We start from the raw sequence: 19,202 nt of genomic DNA, 5'->3' as shown, positions 1-19,202 counted from the left end.
AAACATGCAATCAATATTATTATCTAAAATCAAGTCGTCAATAATACAAATCGTATTTAAAAGAGATCTGACATTTAAAAGAGCCATACTCAGGGTCACTGGTGAAGTTTTCTTATGAGGTGGGTTAGCAGGACGGGGACGGGAATCTGAGATTATTAAAATTCACTCCATTGGTTCGTGTGGTTGCTCTGTCTGCTGATGATTAGGTCCTGAACAATTTCCTGGACTTCAACTAAAGTGGTGCCATTTGGACTTGTCATAAAGATGTCATTAAATGTTATAAGGCCAGTTTGATGGTGTAGTACAGTACCAGGTGATTTATCTTAGGGCTTTACCTGATGCACAGATAACTGGTTTAGTTGCTGCTAAAGTAGGGTAACCGTTGCCTGCTGTTATCTGTAGCTGCATTAGCTTGTTAGCTCAGTAAGCCATGGTCATGACATGGTTATGACAGTGTAATGACAGTCTTATGCACATCCCTTCAAATAGTGTTACTGAGACATTCTAGCAGGTTGGAGGAGGTGGTAGTTGCAGTAGAGAATGCTTATGTGTAGAATGAGTACATACTTTTTGGGTTGACTTTGAGAAGACCTCAGTTGTCAGAAAGAGTACGGGGAACACTGGGGAACCCCTTTAAACTAACAAATAAGCCCCGTGGACAGAAGGCAAGAGATTCATCATCAGAGGGAGCTCAGGGCTGCTCCTCATAGCAGCATTCAGTGGGTTAGCAGGAGAGCTTGAGGGGGAAGCTGAAGGCCCTGGATATTGTTGGGTTGTCACAGATTAAAATGTCTCGTCAATGTACAGTGAACTCGGGAACAGTACTGTGCACTTGTCTTGGCAGACTGCAGCTGTAGAATAGCCGAAGACGATTCTGACAGCTACATAGCTGCCAGACTACGGTGCCATGTTGGTTAAATGCCAGCACGCCCAATCTTCCCAGCCCAATGCTTGCAATTAATACGCTATACTTGCAAGTCTTCCACCCGACTGGGGAGAGTAAGACTTGGTCATTGTCTGAAGTGACAAGCAAGGCACCGAGCCACATGTCTTGACGTTAGCGAAGTGAAGAGTGTTAGTCCACTGTTGGCAGCCGTGGAGGAAAAAGTCCCTTATGCTCATGAAAGCTGAAATTGAATGAACAAAGCTGAATTTGAGTTAAGAAAAGTCAATTTAAAAGAATAAATATTAAATTCACTAATCACTTTAAAACCATTGTATTTAATTCAAAGTGGCTCCCTGCAAATTAAGTTTTGAATTTATTCAACAATAATGGCTAGGTCCTGTCACTATGTTTGATGGTCAGCCTGCCTGAAAACTTCCTAAACTTTTACTGACATTGTGGGACATAAAGTCCGAAAGACACCAGAGTCGTGTGAGACGTGGAAACAGATGGTCCAATTATCTTTTTTTACTGATAGCGATACATGCATCAGGGTGTGAGACAGAATGGTGTTCTGTCTTCATGTGCCAACGTCGTCAATGCTGCAGAAGAGCAGGGTTTTTGGCACATCTTCGCTACTGTAACTTGACATCTTTTTGGGTGTCACGTTGGGATCTCTACAGACTTTTAGCTGTCACAGTGGACGAGGAGAAGCCTGCTCTGGAGTAAAAAAAAGAATCCAGGCATTTACAACCCACAGCAAAGGTTTTATAAAGATTTTAAAAAGACATCCTGCGGTGAGATTGTTCTCTCCGGGTGAAGAATCAAGCAAAATAACATACTCAGCAGGAGCAACTCATGTTTTACTTGAAAACATGCCAGAGCATGACTGATGTTTGCTTCGGGCGTCAAATGATAAGTGTCATATGACATGCTGCTGCGCTGCAGTGGCAATGTGTTTTTGGACTTCAGGCACATCATCACTTTAAGTCTGGGTCAGTTGGCAAATCACACGTTTCCTTCAACAGGGAATCAAGTGGTCCAATCGAGAAGGATTCAATTTTGCACTGAAATGGCCTCAGCTATATCAAACAATCGTACCTCTAGAAAATAATATTCAACTCATCAGCATGGGCAAGAAAATAAAATTTGTGCAGCTAATCTTTAATATTACTGGACTGAATTTTTTGTTTACATTCTGTGATTCAAAACTTTTACACCTTTATGTTTTTACGGGTGAAGCCATTACGGAAGTCATGTTAATGTTGGCAGAAGTTTGCAAATCTCTGCTGGTTGTGCCTGGTGACATTGCAGTAGGTGCTTCACCATCTGCTGCCTGGCAGGGATCTGCACTTTACCAATTCCACTCTTCTTGTTATGTGGTATTTGACTTTTTAATTTATATTTCCATTTTCTTTTGACATTTGGTTTGGAAAGAATCATTAATTCAGATTTTATCATTATTTCATTCGACTCGGAATAAAAGAAAATAAAGAAAACCAGGCCTCCAGATCTGACGAGAAAAAAATAATTAAACTTCTTTGAGGTTGATAATTATGAGTTAATGTTTGATTGTCTACTGCCGACAAGAGCAGAAAGCAGAATGCCATTTTCACTAAGGAATCAATTCCAGTGTAATCAAAGAGTTTTACTGTTGTACCAAAAATATACTGTTAGATAACACCATTATTATTAATATTTTTTTCTTAAGCATCCTGTGAAATAATGCAGGAGAACCTGGATTCAAAGGAAGGAACTTTAACAGCATCTCAGCGCAACATAGTAAAGGAAGCCTCTTAAGGACACATAAAAACCCAATAAATGGCAAACCCAAATGAGAACAATAAATATTACACTAATTAGATGATGACTAAAATAATTTTGATGTTGAAGCTTAGAGAATACTGCCCTTTCACTCTAAGCAGCGCACACAGTGTATGCTCAAAGAGAAAATTAAATAAAAGACCAAACAATTCAGGATTTCTTTTTCAGAGTGCTCTTCACTTCACATTAGAGTGGTCAGGAACACTTTCCAGTGCTGATTACAATTCTGCTGGTGAACGGGCAAATAACAATAATGAATACTTTCAATTTCAGATTACTAAAACAAAACACATTAATCTTGCAGAATCCTATTGAGATATAAACTTAGATCCCTGACATTTGCTTTCAGCTAACACGTCTTTTCACAGACTCCATTTAAATGTTACAGATGTATTTCCCTGTAATGATGTGGGAGGAGAGCATATGTCCCTTTCCCTGCCTACGCATACAATACTAGATTGTTCCCTCGTTCACATAAATTATTTTTTTTTGGGTTATTATTAATATTATTATGGGTTATTATCATTTTGCATTACAGATCACCTTTTTATACTATAAGAATACTCAGAAACTCACCAAATTTGGCACAAAATTCAATCTTAATTGAAATTTAAGTGTGAAATAGGTTTCACCCATGGGTGTAGCCAAATGGCTTGACCACACCCCCTAAACCCAGCCAGTGCGGCATGTGTAACCAACATGCATGAAAATCAGCACTCACATATGTCACAACTACACGACCAAAAAAGTCTCTTGGGGCCATAGCCTAAACCCCACAGGATGTCGGCCATTTTGAATTATTAAAAGATTTTGCTGTCGTTGAAGGGTGTGGCCTGGTGTGGCGTTGATGTCTCGCTACGAAAGACGAAATTGCTATAACTTCAGTATAACTGGTCCGAACTACACCAAACTCTGTTGTCTGTTGTCAAAACTGTTTTGATAGTAGTCCCGCCTTGAACATATTTACATGACAATCAGGGGACATACTCATGGTGCCACCTAGTGGTGACAGGAAGTGACAATGAATTCCTTCCTGCAGTGTCCAAAAGCCATCTACATTCACAGCCTCTTGGACCAGGACGAATCCAGCCACTAATTAATTTTATGACCACAGGTAAGGAGACTATAAAAGGAGCGGTGCTGCTTGTACTGTTTTAGTGTCTTTTTGGTTTCACTGCCCAGAACCATACTGTTTTTTCCCACAGTCTCACTGCTCTCAAAGCAGTTGTGATTTAGTGAAAAGTCTTAAAATCCCATTGTACACTAACTGACAAAGTTAGCAGAAATTTAGTGCACATCCAGATATTTTCCCCAGGAGCGGTGGACACCAAAACAGAGAAAAAGAAGTGTAAGTATCAAATGTTGCTCTGTGTCTAAAACTACAAAACTACAATATGCACAAACTCATAATACTGGTACTGTTGCTATCATTACATACAACGGACAATGAGAATGTGTTTCCCAAATTCTACTGTTTCAGTGGTTATGGTATAATGTAACGCACCTCAGCATTTGTAAATGTTAATCAACAGTAATAGAGCAAAGGAATTATATAAAATCCCTCACAAGCCAATGTCATTAAGAATATCTTATCCGATATTATCTCATTACACGGTGATGAGGCTGTCCTAATTGGGGTATGAGAATCTGTGTTTTTCCCAAATCACATACACATCCAGCACAGCATGCGGTAACAGCGATGGTCTGATGTCTGAAAACTAGTCTGATGCATTTAAAATCAACAGGAAAACAGGATATTAGAGCTATTACTCTTTTTTTGTGGTATATGTGCCACAAAGAATGAGCATACCGAGACTTAGACTTGATCTGCCACTTAAAACTTTTATGTGGCGTATATAATTTACGTGGTACACAGGCCCGTAGCTGCCATTCAGGACACTGAGGTCATGTATTTTTCCTGGGTCTTAAAATTTTTAATACATATATTTCTTAAAATGTTGAATTACAGTGACAAATTGCTTAGTTTTATGATGTGTTGTGAACAAAAGTTGGTATGCATCACTTGACAAGGAAAGCTGAACAGCTCTTTGTGCAAAACCATGTATTGTATACATACCGCTGTCCTGAGTGATTAATTGTTACTTTCAAAATGCATTAAAGATTTATACTAAGATATATGCTATAATCTTCAAAGATTTCTCAGGGGGTCAAATCCCAGACTCCCCTTAGCACGGCTAGGACTCATGAGCTCAGTATTTCCAAAGTCCTGGCTATGGGCCTGGTGATGCATACTGAGCAGCGATGTATCATAGCAGCTTTATTAATGGCAAATCACTCTTCTAATAATCCCTAATTCTAAACACTCCGAGTCTGTCTCTTACTCTGCTGGCTACCAATAATTTTAATTAGCACTGATTTTGCATTCACGGCGCAATAACATGCGTGTGTCAAATTCTACAAACCAAAAGGTGACTGAAACAATTAAAGCTCAGAGCAATTAAAATATGACTCCCTTGGACTGTAATGTAATGTAATAATTAAAAAAAAAAAAAAGTTCTCACCCGCAGTAGCATTATTCCTGCCTGTGCCGGGGCATGGTGAAAATTAATTTCTGTAGCCCCTGATTCCACGGGAGCCACAATTGCCTCAAATGCCTCGATGACCCACTACACTGATGATCATATATCACCACTGACTGCTTAATTATAAGGACGCCATTTCAACCGTGTAGGGTGCACTGTATCTTCATGCATATCTATCAGTATGGAGATAAGAATAGTAGCTCTCCCTGCACATTGTGTGAATTCAGGAATATTAAATCAACCCCTGGCATATGCTCAATTATAAGAAATGAGCCAGACTGAAATCGAAAACGAAATGTTTTAGTTTTCAGTCATTTATTTCCTGTTTTTTGGTTGGCTAACTAGTGTATTCAACATAACGTCCAGATAGCAAATGACACATGACTAATTTCCATTTTGTGTTGTCCTACAGACAGCCAGATCTCAGGGAATAGATGATTATGTTCCATAACGTGGCGTATGAAAGGCTCGGAACTGCCAGCCTTTACTGCATCTCATTTTGGTAAAATACTACCTGTCCTCCCTGTGAACTCAAACATGCCATTTGTTTGAAAAATCCTCCACAGAGCTACACACAATATGACTGATTGCTGTTTCCTCTGAACTCCATATTCAAACTCCCTCTGCATTCTATCACTCCCAGTACTGATGAGAAGGGAATGCAATTATATCTCACCTATAATTCTTTCTCCCCCCAAAAAAAACTTTCTTTATTGCATCATGCTTTGTGCATCATGGATGGTTTCTGGTGTAGGGGGGTAGCTTTGAGAGGAGAAAATTGCTTTTTCTCTGTGATCTGTCTTAGCTGTGGGGATGGGGGCTTTGTTTAAGGGCTCCTTCAGTACATCTCTGAGGTCTGATCAAACCAGTAGTGTGACTCCTTTCTGCAGGCAAACTGTCTGGTGTTAGATGTTAATAATTCCATGAATCACATTATTTTTTTTCTCATTTTCTTTCTACAGAGCTGTGAAAGTTCTCTCTGAAATAGTTTAAATTCTATCAATCATATTTGCCTCGAATAGTGTTAACAGACTTATTACTCTGTGTGTGTGTGAGCGTAGATTTCCTATAACACTGCCTCTAATGTTCCCATTTTTGCAAATGTATGATGAAGAAAACCCGGTAGCACAAGCACTCGATTTTACTTATCAACACAGAGTCAGAGGCTGCAGTTAAGACAGTGACAGACAGCAGTGAACAGCAATGAAGTACTTCACCGATACTGATATATAGAATACTACCCTTCCAATGATTTACAATTGCATTTTGGCTCCCGCTTGAACATCCCTCAAAGGTACAAATCAACAAGAGCAGAGGAAAGACTAAAAGCAGTTTGACAAAAAGCCAGCCACAACTAATAAAATCCCTGCAACGGTTGCTGAAGTGTGTGTGATCATTTCGGCGAAACAATGAAAATCAAACTTTTTTTCAGATAAAAGCCTCAGAGCAGAGTGTAGCACATGTTGCAATGACTCCACTGCACACTTACAGTAGAAGTGGGTCATAGTTTCACTTAGAAAAGACAAAGCATGTACCTTCCACTCTGACAACCCAGGTTCATTTTTGACTTGTGAAATATGACCAAATGTTCTGGACAAGATTTATGTCATTGCAAAGGCAGACCTTCATCTGTTTTATTTAAAAGTATAACTTTGGCTGATACATACAGTGTCTTAAACACTGTATGCACACACTGTCATTTACTTTATACATACCAATGCAAAGCAAAGCATCAAATGAAATGACATCCTCCTTAAAATACAGATTTTCTGACATGTTGTTAAAGGTAGAGGCTGGTAGGGCGGCAACTAATGATTATTTTCATCATTAATTAATCTGTTCTTGATGAACTGATATTAATTGATTAGTGGTTTGGTCTGTATAATGTTAAAAAATGGTGAAAAAAGTTGATCAAAGCCCAAGCTGACATCCTCAAATGTTTTGTTTGTCCAAAACACAAAGATATTCAGTTTACTGTCACAGAGGACTAAAGAAAAAACTCATATTTGGGAAGCTGAAGAGAATTTGGATATTTTCTTTTACAAAATGACTCAGAAAGATTAACTGATTATCACAACAGTTGGTGATTAGTATAATAATTGATTAATCAATTGACCGTTGCAGCTCTATGCTGTTTGCAAATGTGCATATTTATAGAGTCCCAGCCTAACAAACTGCATGCTGTTATTTGCTGGGGTCTACAGATCTGTGCTCAAACGCCGGAGCCCAGAGGCTTTCTAAAACAGCTGTTTGCAAACGCACCATTCACAGGTGGCCCCTCCTCCTCGGCTCAGCGAACGAGAAAGAAGAGACGCAGCAGCGCTATTCGCCACATGACAGAAAGAGTTCATGAAGTGAGGGAGCGGCTATAGCAAAAACAAAGCAGTGACTCAGAGAAATAAGATGTTATTTTCCGAGTGTTTCACAGCAGTTACGTTTTAAAACACAAATTATCATGCCCACACTGTACAACACCTGATTTTTTTTTAATGCAGCTGAAACAATCTTTCACCCTGTCTTTATAATCAGTCTGCTCTGTCTGTGTGTGTGTGTCTCTCTCTGCAGCTCTCACAGAAAGAGAGCTGAAGAGTGAGACAGGTGTAGGAATCAGTATTAGGAAGGAGAAATGGTATGGGAACGAATGATAGAGTACAAAACTGTCATAAAAACCAATGTGTTAGAAACTTGAAGCATCTCTGCATACGTGGTCACTTCTGAACAACGGTTTGCAGGGGATTAAATCTAAACTTAGGCCTTCAGAATATATTTTCACTTCCCCATCACAGCGTCAAAAAGGTCACGACGGCTTTTTACTTGAGATGAGCCCATCAATACTCAGAATCAGCATCGGTCCGATACTGGTCAGAATCACTGGATCAGACATCTGGGTGGCGGTGGTATAATCAGACATGATCTGATCCACTAGCCTAAACTAAACATAAATGCTTAACTAACAGATTATTTTGGATAAAAGTTCTTTGTGTTCCTATACGTGTTTCTCAGTTTGCACATGATGTTTTTCAGATGGCATTAAAGGTATTATTAACAGCTTAGTTGTTTAAGAGATGGAAAACAGATTAAATTGGTGTTGGTATTGGCAGATACTCAAGGTTGCGGTTATCGCTACTGGACATGAAAAAGTGGTATTGAGCCATCCCTACAATATACAGGATGTTGAAAATAGAGAAGCTCACGTATTCGTTATTTTCATTTCACTGAAATTAACAGAACCAATGACAAGTTTTTACATAAGAGTCTGAAAAAATAAAAACAAGCAAACAAAAGAAATCTGTCTGTTGAAGACCTATGGATATAAAACCACAAGGACTGTGGAAGGCCATGGAGTGTGTGAAAGAAAAGCATCCCTTTGGTTGGTAAACATGTCCTTGTAAGCATGAATATGCATGCATTGTCAAGTCCAATATTTTGTCTGCAGATGTCAACACAACGTCAACCATTCTATGAATTGTACTTCTGTTGATGCAAGCATTGACAGCAGCTCTTCTTTTATGAAAACATGGAGCACAATGACAGAAAACCACGGAATAGTCTACTATGAAATATTTAACAGGCTGTTGAGTCTGATCAGAGCTGCCATGATTAATCAATTACGAATTGATTATTAAATTAATTGACAAATCAGTTAATCAGATTCCAGCTTGTCAGATGTGAATATTTTCTGGTTTCTTTACTCCTTTTTGCCAGTAGACTGAATATCTTTGGGTTGTGGGCAAAACAAGATATTTCAGCGCATCATCTTGGGTTTTGGGAAACACCAATTAACATTTTTTGACATTTTCTGACAATTTATAGACCAAACAGCTGATTGATTAATCAAGAAAAAGCAGATTAACAAAAACAAGGACAAGAAACTAATCGTTAGTTGCAGCCATAATTCTGATAACTTCTTCAGTTGCAAGAATAATACATTTTTACAAGGATAAAAGAAACTACAGTTGGTTATGGGTGTGTGTGGCTTATTGTAAGATAAATCTGACCACCAAATCGCTCTCAGTTGTCAATTTAACCTCAAACCGATACCTGTTTTTGTGTGCTTTTGTCATATGACGGAGAGACCGTGCAGGGGAAGGACAGCGAAAAGCAGACAGGAGTTGGGAAAATGATTGCTTGAGTGAGTGAGAAACTGACAGCTCAATGCCAGAAGAATAGAGTGCTCACACTTCAGTCCGGGCCAGAGCTGAGAGCATCAGACATGATGTTCACTCAGAGAGCCAGAAGACACCTTGGGGCCACGAGGCCAACCACCACACCTTCTGTCCTGTTCTGACTGCCTCGATATGCTTCCCCTCTTCTTCCCTCCTCCTTTGCATTTCATACGCCAATGTCTTTTTTTTTTTTTTTTATGGATGCCAAACCACAAGATGGTGTACTCGCATGAATGTAAACTATGTTTCAGGCAGCTGTAATCAATATTTTCAATCTAACAATGGATCACATGACCGCTTGCGTGTTAAAATGGTCACTAGAAATAACAAATCCACAGATAATCATCATCTGACTCTCCAGTGTCTCTCTGCGGTATGAAGCATTTCAGCATTTTTCAGCTTATTGTTTAGGTTTTCTTGCCTTTTACTGTTTTCTTACAGTCCTGAAAAGTCGTGACACTCTGTAAAATGTAAATAAAAACAGAATGCAATGATCTGAAAATTCTTTTCAACCTATATTCAGTTTAATACAGTACAAAGACAAGATATTCAGTGTTCAAACTGATAAAGTTGATTGTTTTTTTTTGTAAATATGAACTCATTCTGGTGGTTGTGTTAGTGCCCATGGCATCATGGGTAACCATCACATCTGTAAAGGCACCACTGATGCTGAAATTTACATCCAGGTTTTGGGGGAACCTATGACGTTCCTGCTTATCTCAGCAAGACAGCGCCAACCCTTGTTCTGCACGTGTTTGCAACAGTTGTGTTTGTTGTTAAAGAGTGTGAGCACTACACTTGCCTTCCTGCAGTCCAGACCCGTCTCACACTGAAACTGCGTGGCGCATCATGAAGCACAAAATACGACAGCAGAGACCCCCGACTGTTGACCAAATCAGGCAGGAATGAGGAAGAATTTCACTTTCAGTTTCAACGATAAGTGTCCTCAGTTCTCAAAGGCGCTCTGAGCTCAAAAGGAAAGTGTGTGTCAGTGTGTTGCAGGAATTTGTTTAAAAAAAAACAGTAAGGTTGTGAACATTAAATATCTTCCGTTTATACTCTATTAATTCAAATTTAGGTGGAAAGGGACTTGTAAACCATTTTACAAAGCGCCCCAACTTCTTTTGGAATCGGGGTTGTTAAAAAAAAAAAAAAAAGAAACAATGTGTGTCAATCATCACTTATGACCCACTACAAGTGTGTAGAGGTGTCTGTATCTGAAAAAATCCTGTTGTCTGTCTGTATTTTCTTATTTTTCTCCTCTTGTTGCTTTTTTGTTGTGTTTGTGATGCCTCTGGGCGTCAGCCTTTGGGCAGTGGTGTGTATCACCCAGCAAATAACACCGTATGGCTTATGAGGTAAAAATGTAGCCGTTACGTCTCTGTCTCTGTCTCGCTGTCATCTCTTCTCTCTGTCTGTGAGAGCTACAGAGACAAACACACACCTATACGCACACACACACACACACACACACACACACACACACACACACACAGAGCAGACTGAGGACACGGAGACAGAAGGTCATTTTGGCTGCCTTCAATCAAAATCCGGGGTTTTACGGAAGGGTGGGCATGTTAATTTTGCCTCAGAATGTGCTTTGTTCTCACTCCCTCACTTCATTTACTCCCTATCTCTCTCAACAGTCACCGTCTTCCTGTCTCTCTTGTCCGCTGAGCAGGGGAGGAGGAGCCGACTTTGACTGGTACGTTTACAAACAGCAACTGACAAATCCTGCATATTCAGCCTTTAAACAAGAACGAATATCGTGCATTTCTCAGGCGTGCAGAAACAAGACTCCAACAAATGCTCATCCTGCTCCGTATTTCCTGGATGTGCAAATGGACAGCTGTTTGCTAACAAGCCCTATCAAAAGGTGATAATAGTCAGTGTTGTGTTTACAGCCTGTTTCTGCTGCCACTGTAGTGCTACAGAGCAAAGAAAGTTTTTTGTGCTCTATCAGTATGCATAAAGAAGCTGTGGTGTTCTTTAATCAAGGATATGGGTTGAAGATGAGAGGGGTAGGAGCATAAAGGAAACAGCAGTATCTAATTATAAAGATGTATGAGAGAATGTGGAGCAGAGGACAGTGGGATGCTACCAAGACAGAGAGAGAGAGGGGAGCAATAATCATTAATTATTATAATAATTATAACAATATTATAATTAATTAATCCAATAGCAAACACAACAAATCTTGTATAATGGTTTGCTCTGCTACTTGTCTGAAGAGACGAGAGGCTTATCTCAGCATCCACTGGGTATTGGTTGAGAGCCAGGCTACACCTGGGGCTTTTCCATTGGCACTTTTGGCCGCACTGAGCCAAACCACGCCGCGGTGATTTGCATTTCCATTACCACTGTTAAAGCTCTGATGCTTAATGCTGTGCAGAGTCGCGCCCAAGATGGACTTTCTCTGGAGGGGCGCCAAAGCGGGCCAGACCTGCCTCCAAGCGGGCTGCGGTGATGTCTCGCTGACTGCTGCCAACCAATCACAGCCGCCTTTCTCTCTGTCAAACAAGCATGTGCTGAGACTGAACTTGTGTGTGTCTGCAGGAGAACAAAGAAAAAGAGGTTGTCTGTGTGTTCAGCTCTCAGTAACGTCTAACTAAATTTCTGTTGTTTGAAATTCAGTTTCTCTCCTGCTTTCAGATATCTGCTTCATTTTACTGTTTCAAGTTTACTTTCTGATATTTCGGAGTCTTGTTAACTGCTTATGAAAGCCCAACATTTTCAGATTTTGCTTCATAATAAAATCTTTCAGGCAACAAAATAACAGGGGACTTTTATTGTGAAGGATTTATAGGAAATCAAGCTGTTTTACGATCACTCCACTCCAGCTGAACTCGTCTTTGGTTACAGGACACACCTTTAAGTGGGTTGCTCTGTTGTAATGCAGACGCACATCCCTGCATGCTGGGCCGACGTGAGTCAAAACTGAGTCAAAACCAAGCCGGGACACGCCTATGGAAAAGGGTAGCTCCGGACTGGTCACCATTTAGAAGGCAAGCAAAATATGTTTGTCAAAAATATATTAGTATCAATACTTTGTAAATATAAAAAACAATGCAATACTAACAGTTGATAGTATCTAGTTAGTATCTAGTTTCTCTAACAGCGCTGTGTGTAGGTTGTTAATTTTTAAAAAGAAGAAACAAAAGATCCTTTCCTGTGTGTCTAGGACTTTTTTCCCCTTTTTGCTGTGATATCAAGGTATCGAGTATTATTTTTTTATTCTAGCATTGTACTTTAAAATCCTGGTATCGTGATAAAAATCTATAGAATGAAATGGACACATCAAAACAATAATCAGATTATATAAAAATATGTTGCATACTTTAAACAAAGTTATATAAAAGATGGCAGAGAGAATGGAGACTGGATTTATTCCACATGGCTGATGTATAGAATCGTCCCTGACAGAAAGGTCAAATTTGGCTTTAATATAAACGTATATGTGGCCATGTTAAGCAGAAGGACATATAGTGCATATATAAGATGTTATGAATAAAATCCTGGAATAGAGAGCTTAGATACATATTAATGGTCTCATTGTTAATGTGTTGACAAACCAATATTCTCGTTTCATTAAGCTTCAGTAGTTAAATTTATTCTAATGAGAAGACTGAAGGAGGAGTGTGGAGAACTCAGTGATCTATTGTATGGATAGGCAGAGATGTGAATTTGGAAACACTTTTAATTTAAGAGAAATATGCAAAAACTCTTTGCAAATCAAAAATGAAGGTCAAGAACACAACAGGCTTTGATAATAGAGTAACATTAACAATTAACTGTGCATGGCTTTGGCTTGATTTAGAATCTATTTTGTGATAAGAATAAACTGAATAACATTATGTAAACATTTAACTGTGCAAACATGCTTTACCCGCCTTAACAAAACAATACAAGGTTGTTTGCTAATCTCAGTCCTTCCTTTTTTTTGTCAACAATCTGTCAGCTTTGGAGGATAATGCAAGTTCACTATCAGCACTTTATCATAATGAGAAACGTATGACAGACCAGAGAGAGCAGCAAGTTACTGCAGGCAGAGTTTGTGTTCTTCTTGTTCAACAAGTGATAACTTGGTCTCTTTTTTTTATCGACACTGTGGAAAATATATCCTAAACTCTGTATCACTCCCTCCGCTGAGCTCTGCACTGAGTGTGTGCGTATGTGTGTGTCTGTGTGTGTGTGTGTGTGGAGGAGCAGCAACACAGACAGGGAGAGAGAGCAGAGGCAGTCTGACATCATACTGACTGTTGTTGCGTTATTTCTGCCGTGTAAGAGGCTGTTAGATCTGTCCTAAACAAGTCAAAATTGCCACAATCCCATGCTGAGATTGTTTTATTGCTCAGCAGTGTGGTGCTGAAATACTGCCTCTGCTTCCAGCCAGGGTCCCGGGAGAAAACAGCTTCCCACTGGTTAACTGGTTAGTGGTGCGTTCAGGTGCAGAGCCAGTTTTAATAATATCAGTGACACCTGTGCGACCATTTGTACTATAACAAGCGAGTCAAAATGTTTGCCGTGAAAAAATCCTCAAATCCAAGGGGTGAAAATAACTAATTAGAAATAAGTTACTGTAAGTAAGTTGTTTTTTTTGGTACTTTTATGAGTATATTTTCAAGCATGTACTTTTAGTCGTACTTCAGCACGTATATCAGCATGTAATGCTTAGTTATTTTTAAAATCATAATCGAGTACTCACTACAATTTGAATTAATCTCCAAACCTTTCATCTATTTGATCACAAACAATGAAAACCAGGACACGTGAAGAAAAAAAAATAGCAAAAAGCTGCAGCAGGGACAGGTTTGTAGTTGTGACAGTGACCAAAGACCAGCCCAACTTTTCAGTACCAGTCTTTTCAGTATGTATGACAAAATTAAGACATAAAAAGACAAATAATAATAAATTATTAAACTTCGAGTCGGTTCATTGAAACCTACATGTATGACATTTGCGCGGGGAGCTTCTATAATTGGTAGAACTCACAGGAAGCTAAAATGATCTGTAAAAGTTGCAGAAAAGTTGCAGTGATTGGACAAAAACTGCACGGTCATGCAGATTTCATGTTGATGAATCATCAACATCGCAGCTTCCTGGAGGGACTGATTAAACATCAGCGGTTAAAAAGTAACTGATACTGTTTTTAGTTAGTTTTTGAGAAGAGTATTTTTCTAATACCAGTACTTTCACTTGTAACTGAGTCATATTATAGTGATGTAACAGTACTTGTACTTGAGTAGATTTTCAGTACTCTTTCCACCGATGAAAAAATCTCACTGCCGTTGGAGATAATAAGGTCACACAGGTAATACATTAGTATAAAACATCAACTTTTTTAAAATAATACCTCTACCAAACCCATAACTTGTATCTTTCACATACTCATATTCACACATTTACAAGAGTGACGGGCAGAATGAAAAAAAAAAAATGGGTTGAAAAAGAATGAAAAGGGATGTATGTATGTATGTTAATTTATTTAAATGTGTGTGCATAAGGCGATTTCAATTTTATGAGTATTTAAAACTATTATATGTGCCTTTTGATATACCACTTATAGGGCAAAATGATGCTGCAGCAGAGATTCTGTTTTGACAACTTCACATGGACGACATATCCTGTCATAACATTTAGGTTTAAATGTTACTTAACTGTCAAATGGTTTTATAACAGTGTTTAGTGTGATTACAGTAAACAGAGTCATAATAATGTGTTGAACTAATGGACAAAATTGCAACTTTTGGAATCACAATATTATTACACTATTTTACAAGTTGTCATGACAAACATCTATAGTTTCGGTGTCAATGTTATGTCACTGAGAGTGACATAAACCAAATGACACTTACAAAGCGGTCATATTCAATGTTTAATTCATGGTTATGTCAGTTTCTATTGGCAAAGCCATGACAGTGTTATGTGCACCTCCTCGAATAAAGTGTCACCAAAACTGTCTGGATGGTGAGAGAGGAGAAGGCGGGGCTGTGAACAGGAGAGGTGAGAGCGATCGCCGAGAACACGGAGGTGGATAGAGCGAGGAGCGCGGCACGCATATGGAGAGGAGGGGAGAGACAGAAATAGAGGAGGTGGTGGGATGTGCAAGGAGAGGTGAGGCAGAAAAAGTCAACAGCAGAATAGGTGCGAAGCATGAGAGACTTGAAGCCTGAAAAGTTGGAATTTGCAGAGAAAGTGAAGGGTTGAAGTGATGAGAATGGAGACTTGGAGAGGAGGAGAGAGCTGCAGGAACACAACCAGGACGATAAGTTAACAAGAAGGGATAAAACACTTGACATTCATAAAGGTGAGATGATGTAACCAAATACATTTTTTAAATGCAAGAAGAGAGAAAGAAATGGTCAATTAAAGCCACAGACTGTATATTAACCAGTGGATGGATCTTCCAGGTCTGAAAAGTGAAACTGGACCTGCATTCTCTCCTCATGCCCAGCAGGTTGAGACTCCATTGGCTGCAAAAAAGAAGTCCGATTTTATGTACTCTTATAACAGAATGACCCTACTTCTCGCTTGATTGATGACCTCAGTAAACATTTTATGAATCAGTTTATGGTCTCAATTGCTTGTTTCAAGTCCTTTTCAAAACAGCGTGAAGATCACTTTGTAAATTATGGTCCCACTTAGAATGAAAATAAAAGATAGGGTATGTTTTTGGGGCGGGGCTACTGTGTGATTGACATGTCATTCTCAGCGAGTCCTTCCAGTGCAACTGTCAAACTAGACCGTTGATCAAATATGACCAAGATCCTGTTGTCATTTATTGTATTGTATTAGTGTGCTCTTTAGCTGTGAAGCTGTAAATATCATGAAAACATGCTGCAGAACACAAAATATGTAGGCAAGTTATCAGCAGCATGGTAGGGTGTGTAGGGACCTTCATTCTGAGCAGATTTAAAGCAGTAGCAAATCCTTATATAGCAGTCATAAAGCTGTATGGGATGACAACATCACAGATACACACATACAAGAATACAGTAGTCGTCTTAAGCACGGATAAAAAGAAAACTCAACTCTCTCACCGATCACGCCTTACCAGCTTTGTACTCCATCTGCTCACAGTTAGTAATTACATACTTTAAAATGTTGACACTCCACCACACCCTCACAGCATCCCATCAGCAAGAACTACTGTAATGTACCAGGGAATACATCCCAACGTAAGCTGTGCAGCTGCAGCTCCGCCATCGCCAGGCTGGTTTGACATTTGAAGATCTTAACCTCCACACCAGACTTCTTGTCTCCAAGGTTATTACTCGCTGCATTAGTACCACTACCTCCAATGCCTTTTGTGAAAAAAAAAAAGCCTTAATACAGCTGGGAGGACAAACACGATGGGAGCACATCACCACACACACGGTGCAGTACAGAGTTAAGACCATGCTTATTATCACACCAAGGTGTCTTAACACACTTGCTAACAAAGTGATATTAACAGGAACATCAACACATGCAACTCTGAGTAACACACCAGTAGTTACCCACTATAAATAGATCCTACATACATATCTGGTGGTGGGTTGCCACTGCAAATGTTAGAGAAAAGACCTAGTCAAACCAGCCCTTTAAAACTGCAACAGTTTGTGGTGTAATCCATTCATTTCAATGGAATAATTCTGATGAGTGGATTGGTACAGAAGGGTGAAGAAAATGCATGCAAATCTTTTGCTGCAACATTCAACATCGATGAACTTTGACGCACAATTTCATGCTGTTGACCAACAGTGAGCTGCCTTGAGAGTGCTGACCTTGGAAACGGAGAGTCCACGATGGAGGAAACTATAATAACTGTGTTGCAACATCCAGTTTGAACAAAATTCCTGTGTCAGACAATGAATCGCTCTTCAAAAAAGCAATGGTTTGGAAACGGTTATGGGACACGAGTCCACGGTGCAGCTGTGTGAACTCTTTGGCACAACTTCAACAACTCTTTGTTGAACTGAATGCCGAACAATCCTGTGAACAAAATGCTGTGGGGGAGTGAATGCCACTTCATAATGAAAATACAAAACACCTCGTTAGCAGTTACCTCGCCAACTACAGCGGTGCCCTGCAAGCAGTGTTGTGCATGACCACACTAAAAGAGCGGCATACATTGAACATCCTCATGTTTTCACTGAATCAATCAGTTTGCAACTGATGACTCCTGAGAGAGTTCACAACGTCATCACCTGGTTAGAAAAGCGTGAATCAAACTCGGAGCAGAGAGAAAGAAACTTTGTTTGATCATGCAGAATTAAGTGTATAATCTGGGCTACACTGCAGACTGGAGTCTCTGTCACAGTGAGAAAAAGACAAGATAAATCCACTTGTCTCTGAAATCTCATCTCTCTCTTCATCTGCTTGTAGTTCTCATGCATTATATTTGAACTGGAGAACTCTGAGTTGGAAATTTCAATGGCATGTTGGTATTCAAGTTTGCTGTCTGCTGTAGTATAAAACGCATAAATTGTTGCTAATAATTATAGATATACAGTAAGTTATTCTGACCATTCAAATAATACAAAATCATTTATTTATTCATTTATTTATTTAGGGGATCCCCATTAGCTAATGCTCAGGACACCAGCTAATCTTCCAGGGGTCATTAATATTAGAGATACACTGATTCCAATTTTCTTGGTCGATTCCAATTTCCAATTTTTTTAAGGGTCTGACCTGCCAATTCTGATTTTGGCTGATTCTGATTTTCTGTCTTTCTAAGAAAAATAACTGACAGCATTCACAAACATTTTTGCAACTTTTCTTGTAAAACTAAATTGGATGTTCATGGGTGTTTAATAAAGCACTGACTATTAAATAATGTATACATTTTATCCAAAAGTGCTCCAGATTACAGCCAGACCGTATTATATTATTATTTTGTTATATTAATATTATTTATTAGAGGGAATGCAATCTTGTGAGATTTTGCGGGATGCAATTTCACGTGATTTCGTGTGGACACAGACGTAAAAAAAAAAAAAAAAAAAACAACAGACAAGAAAAACTAGTAAAACTTTGTGGTGAGAAAAACAGCATTAGCAGCAGTTAAACAAGTCTGTATGAGAAAATGTTTGAGAATCAACACACATAGTTTACTCTTCGGCCAGAACAGGAGGTGAGATTTTAACTGTCAGTCTGTGAACAGCAGTCTGCTGCTGGCTAACATTAGCCTGAAGAGCTACAAAGTTTGCCTCTGCTTGGCGACACACCGTCAGCTGCTCTGTCTTGTTGCAGACTGTCTGTCTTCTCTTTGTCCTGTTCTTGGAATCTGTCGCTGACACTGACTTCATGTGAGCATGTGTCTGAGTGTGTGCTGCTGTGATCAGCACTGTTATGGCTGTGACGTTACGGTCAGTGTCTGCTGTATGCATGACGTGACCATGATGCAGAGCATATGTGTGAATATGACCTGCACAGAATCTGATATGTGGTGCTGACCGACTTGCATTATTAAGTATGAAATCATTATATAAATTTTGGGGACTGTGAACTTAGTTTTTCAAATTGAAAACTATGAATGTGAACTAGTTCATTTTAATCTCTGCGGACTTAACTGTGAGCTAAGTCTTGTGAAGTGTGTATGTGCCACTTGCACAACACTGCCTGCAAGTGTTCCCTTCACCAAGATGTACTCAATATCAATCACAAAATGTGAGTACCTTTCCCTACACGGACTAAAAAGCTTCACATTATCCATAGCACTCCTTTTTGAGTGCCAAACTTATGACAAACACCAGCAACCACCCTCTGCACACGACACTGAGGATGACCAGAGGCTGTCAC

The 19,202-nt window shown here is 39.3% G+C and overlaps 1 protein-coding gene across 2 annotated transcripts in view; it reads right to left on the bottom strand.

The window, feature by feature from the left end:
• Window positions 1–19,202, bottom strand: part of astn2 (astrotactin 2) — a 382,265-nt gene that overhangs the window by 294,884 nt on the left and 68,179 nt on the right. The window lies entirely within an intron of this gene.

The sequence above is a fragment of the Lutjanus erythropterus genome, chromosome 20 (genome assembly GCF_056507025.1).
Source record: "Lutjanus erythropterus isolate fLutEry1 chromosome 20, fLutEry1.hap2, whole genome shotgun sequence".
Taxonomy (NCBI): domain Eukaryota; kingdom Metazoa; phylum Chordata; class Actinopteri; order Lutjaniformes; family Lutjanidae; genus Lutjanus; species Lutjanus erythropterus.
This window is presented reverse-complemented; position numbering and strand designations above follow the sequence as displayed.